Source organism: Callorhinus ursinus, unplaced genomic scaffold (genome assembly GCF_003265705.2).
Source record: "Callorhinus ursinus isolate GAN/ISIS: 27379988/994484 unplaced genomic scaffold, GSC_fseal_2.0 scaffold6, whole genome shotgun sequence".
Classification (NCBI taxonomy): Eukaryota; Metazoa; Chordata; class Mammalia; order Carnivora; family Otariidae; genus Callorhinus; species Callorhinus ursinus.
The window spans coordinates 294213-300056 of record NW_027397068.1 but is presented as its reverse complement, the minus strand read 5'-3'; positions in this window follow the sequence as shown (position 1 = coordinate 300056).

Below are 5844 nucleotides of genomic sequence, written 5' to 3'. Positions count from 1 at the left end.
AAGAAGGACAGACATGGGCTACTTCTAGAGAGTCATCAAAGACTTTAGTGAAAAATCTGTTCAGAAAACTAATGAGTGAGAGATGGTGGGGAATAGAATACTGGTGAGAATGGGAACAGGAAGTGGAAATAAGGACATTGAATTTCCACAAATTGTATAACAAAGTGCAAGGACAGGTGCAGCAGGAAGCACAGTCCCAAGCAATACTGCAGAGCATGAGCATCTCATTGACAGCATCGAGATCAGCTGAAAGTAGAATAATAGGTGTGCGTGTTGGGGAAGTTTGGTAAAAGCACAGTATTGCTGCAAGCGATTAAATGTTCGAATTAAATTACGCTTACTGCCATTATATTTACATCCAATTCAAATTGTATATAATTAAAGGAACTAACATAAGAGATTGGCATAAGCTGTTTTCTTAGCTTCCTTCCTGGCACACGTTATTGAAGGAAACAAGCAGAAAGTGAAGACAATGGGGCACCAGTCTCTGTGCCTGATCCCTGGAGATCCCTGGGTAACAAAGAAGAGTACAAGTGTGAGGTTCAACAGCACATTCCAAAAGAGGAATAGCTTATGTGGGGGCAAAGAGGGACAGTTTTTATAGATTCCCATCACCGCCGGATTTTAGCCCTCCTCCTTAAGCTCAAGTGCTTCCCTCTCCTGAATCAGAAAAGGCAAGCATGACTGCAGTCCTCATGTCCTCAGTGTTCTGGGCCTCAGGAAGAGACAAAGACAACTTTTCGATACTAACATCAATTGTAGGTGGTCATCTACTTCTAACTCAAACACATTAGCATTTCTTCTATGATACTCATTGCCAAGTTGTAGATGGGCTTTGATCAAGGCATCCTGGAGTCTCAGCACTACCAGCTACAAAGAAAGGAGAAGCAAGACCAGGACAGGTAGAGGAAAACTAATCTGGGAGCACAGCTGGTCCTGTGGGGTGGTAGCTCCATTCAAACATGCTGTGATAAAGTGGATGAGGCTGATGGAGACTATATTCATCAGGAGCAGATCACCCATAGATCCCAACTGTCAATGGGACAAGATAGAGGTACAATGGATGGATATATTTTATGTTACATTGGGTTACATTTGTAGTTTAGTATTTAGAGGTGATTAGTACATGAAGAACAGATACCTGGCCACCAATGTAGAGCGTGTACAGGACCATGCTTCCCGGGAAAAGAGGTTTGTTAGAGATAGGTCGGGTGTTAAGAAGGTGTTCTCCAAGACTCAGTAGAAAACAGCAGTACTAGGTAGAGAAATGAAGGCAGAACCTCCAATTGAGGAGGATGGCACTTGTGTTTTGAGTACATTTGTGCTGACTATCATCAAAAGGGCACAGGATTCTGGGTCTGAACCCGTGTCTGCCTACATACTGCCTGCTTTTGCCAAGAGGGTATCAACAACTAAAAGGTCCTAAACTGTTGGAAATAGGAGTAACTGGAGGTAAAAACACTAAAAGCACAGTTAGCTTTACATAATAATTACCTTATGTGCTTAACATATTTCTTATACTAGACAGTAAACACCTTGAGGGCATGGATGATGCCTAATTTATATTGAACCCTTGGAGAAACTTGTGCTTATTATAAAATTGGAAGATAAAAGCACAGGGAATTGTGGAAGTTCCTCCATAATAATGGACAGGGCTTCTTGATGAATTTATATCTAATTCCATTCTGCAGACACATTTCTTCTTGAATTATAATTGGTACATCACTGCCATCTGGCATTTCATGGCTAAGCAAAGCACCTTTTCCAGAAAGCAAAAAGTCAGTGGTAATAAATAGCAGATTGTGTCCACTGCGATGCAATAACATAGTTTGTGGGCAGTAATTCACTGCCTTGAAATGGAAAAAAATTAAATATGAGCATTAAAAAACAACACCTATCATAATGCATAATGCCAAACAGAGGAATGGCGGTGACAATGTATACAGTCTATTTAGGGTATGATGCTCCAGTTTGGCTGGTAGTTAAGTGATTTGTTTTTCAAATGCATTCAACATTTTTCCACCCATGCAATTTTGCTCATACATCTCCTTGCTGCCTCAAGTCCCTCTCACCAGATTACTGTTGAAAATTCTGCCCATACTTCAGGCCTAAGTCAAATGGTATCTCATACATGAAGCTTTTTCTGCGCCCCAGACCTGTAAGTGGCATCTCATTACTATTTCTGACACTCATCCTTATCCATTTGTCTAAATATCAGTGGCCCCTGGTCTTGGTGTTTGGGCCTTTTCTCTTCTCTACCCATGCCATCATTGGTAAGTGATCTCATCTAGTCACAAGAGTTTTAATCTCATCCAGAATTATTGAATTCCCGTTTTTTCCCCCAGCCTTGACCTCTCCCTTGATGTAGTCAACTGCCTACTTTACATCTAGACTTGTGTATCAACAGAAATCTCAATTTTAACACGTGCAAAGCAGAACTTTCACTATTGTCCTCCCAAATTATCCTTTTCCATTCTTCTAAACAAATAGTTATTTTTGGTTCTTCTTTTTCTCTCAAGCTGCACATCCAATATACTCCAAGCAAGTCTCCTCAGCTCTATCTTTCAAATGAAGAGAACCAGGGAACACTTATCTTTCCACCACCACCAGAGCCTACGCCACCATTTTCTCTCACTTGGACCTCTGACAGAGCCTCCTAACAGATTATTCAGATTCCGCTCCTTCTCCAGCGTTTCTCCACAGGGCAGCTGGAATATTTCTTTCAGAATTTAAACTAGATAATTTGGTACCCCTGCTCAGAACCATAGAAGTGAATCTCATCACACTTACAGCAAAAGCTCAAGTTCTCTACAGCAACTGTAAAGCCTTGCAGTCTTTTCTCCCAGAACTTTCTTCCAGATTTGACTTCCAACACCTTCCCCCACAACTCATTTCTCTCCCCATGAACTTGCCTCCTTGCTGCTCTTTGGACATCAGGATTTACTGGACCTTTGGGCCCTTTCCTTTGTTTTCCCTCTTACTGAAATGTCCTTCCCCTATGTCCTCCTATGGTGGTCTCCCTCACTTCATTAAGTCTCTGTCACATGCCTTATCTTCCGAGAGGCCTTTCCTGACTTCACATTCTAAAAGAGCTGCCCTGACCCTATTGTTACTTTTTAATACCCTTGTCTTAGTTTGCTTCCATGTAATTTATCTCTATCTGGAAACATAATTCGTATTTATTTATTTGCTCTCTTTCTAACTCCTTTGGAATGTTAGCTTCATCGGGGCAAGATTTCTGCTTTGATGTTAATATCCCAACATCCGGAATGGTGACAGGCACCGAGTAGGAATTCAATATTAAATAAATAAATGGAGTGTTATAGCAGTTTCTTTCAAACTTATTTAAAGTGCTCTTATTTTTGTAGCCATTGAAGTGTGTATTTAATCTTCCCTGGAGTGTTACAAGCTTCTTGAAGGCAGGAAATTTGTCTATCCATGTGTTCCGAACAGAATCTAGCATATGGTTTTGTTTTACTAATACAGAATAAACATACTTTCACTAAATTTATTTAAAGAAAAATAGAGGTAGTACTTAGAAGTTTAGCATTTCAAGCTAAGAAGGTTGAAAGCTGAGAGGTAGTCACTGCAGAGCAATTTTTATAGGTTCTAGGAGAAAGACATGGTTATTTGATACCTCAACTGAGAAACCCATTCTCTTAAAAAATATGGAGAGTAACTAAAATACTTGAGAAATTACTTAATCTGTTAAGCCTGTGATATAGAAAGAATTGGAGGTGAGGGAAAGATAAAAGATCAATTTAGAGACTATTATAACAGGCAAGGTGAAAAGTCATAAACTCAAACCAGGTAATGAGACTATGAGATTAGAAAGAAAGAGAAAATTACAAGGGGCTCTTTAGAGGATTACTTGGTACTAATACCAGATTACCTTTGGTCACGGTTCAGAGGTGAGAGACAGAGAAACAAGAGGCATCAAGCCAACTTTAAATTTGTACCTAGGGAACAGAGAGGACAATAATGTCAATCAAAATAAAAAAGTTATGAGGAGGTAAAAATTTAAGGAGAAAAATTAATTCAGTTCAGACATTCTGGGTCAGAAAACAAAGGGGACAGGGGTAAAAGCATAATGATAAAAACGGAAAGAAATACACAAATGACTATTGTGCTAAGGACTAAAATTCTACTTTTTAAATCATGATCCATGTTTAAGATGTTGCAACTGAAAAGAGAAGATAGGTGGATGTTGACCCCAACTTTGAAGAGCTGGAAGAGAAGAAAAACAGTCCTCTGAAATAGAACACTTTGTGATCACTATACTGTGTCTTGCATAAAAAGCCTAAACTAAACGGTCTTACAAAAAAGAATAATCCACCACCATGTGTTGGACTTCAGTATAACTGAATCTTGCATTATCTACATTCTGCTGTTAAAAATGAACTAAGACCTAGGTAATACTAAATTCTGGAATTCCTCTCTTAAAAAAGAAAAAACAACAACAACACTCTTCCATGTTCTAGAAGGAGGTGTAAAGAGAACCACATTAATTTTAAAGCCATTCAAATGAAATCCAGGAGGGGTGTCTGGGTGGTCAGTTAAGTGTCTGACTCTTGATTTCAGCTCAGGTCGTGCTCTCAGGGTCGTGAGATTGAGCCCTACATCAGGCTTCACATTGGGCATGTAGCCGGCTTAAGATTCTCTCTCTCCCTCTCCCTCAGCCCTTCCCACTTTCCCCCTTTCCAAACAAAGAAAAAAAAATGAAATCCAGGATACATGAGTTGCCAGGCTTATGTGATAACACATCCAAAATAAAAAAAATGTTGAAGTTCTCTATGAATGTGTATTTATACAAATAATTTGAAGATGCACAAAAGCATGATTTTTCTAAGAATGAGAAATCATTTAAACCAATGTTATCACAGAGATTTCATTAGTGATGCAGTATGTCTTAGCTTTGCCAAACATGACCAAGCTCCCAACTGTCTCCTTAGAGTTTCAATTAACAGCCTTGGTAATGCAGATTTATAAATTTTTGTCTGATGTAGCCTCTTCAATGGCTGACTCCTCTACAATATCATTCTCTAGGTAAAGTTAATGTAACAAAATACCTGTGTCTTTATTTTTGTTAAATCTCAGGAGTTTTGACAGGTAATAATTTTATGCATGTGGTTTTATTATACATTTTAAATGGTCCTGGATCACTGATATGTCCTGAAGTAATCTATTCATAGCTCATCACTTCCACTTCAGTCTAGAAAATCTGCTCAATATTTATCACTTCCAAGTAAAGTTTTTGATGAAATTGTGGCATAGATAAAATTTGCTTTTCTAATATTTGCACATTTTAGTGTCCATCTAATTCAAACTTCTTATTGCGTATCACTTGCCCATGTCCTCACTGTTTGAGGACATTTAAATATGCTTGGCCGGCACCCACAAACTGCAGATGAATCTACATTAATTACATGCTTGGAAGGGTGCCTGCACTTTTACCTAGAAATTTCTCTGATATTCACTCTCTTTTGCCTCTGCCAAGAAGTTCCCTCCATTTTCTCAGACTTACCTTCAATGTTAAGAGCAACTTCCCCTATCACTTCTTACTTTGGCAAACCCCCTTGTCTGAGACAGAATTTCCTAAGATGCTCCATCAGGTTAGTAAATAGAGCAAAAACCATTCTGATAGTTTGCAGCTGCACCTAGCTGTGAGTGCCATTGTAGCTAATACATGTCACTTACTGTGAGATTCCAATAATCCCAAACTAATCCTTTTTTATAACTTATAAAATCTGAGCACTATGTAATTGTTAGATTGCCATGCTTCTCATGGTAGCCCTCTCAATCAAGCTATGTCAGATTACTGTTCATTGCACCTAAAAGATATCT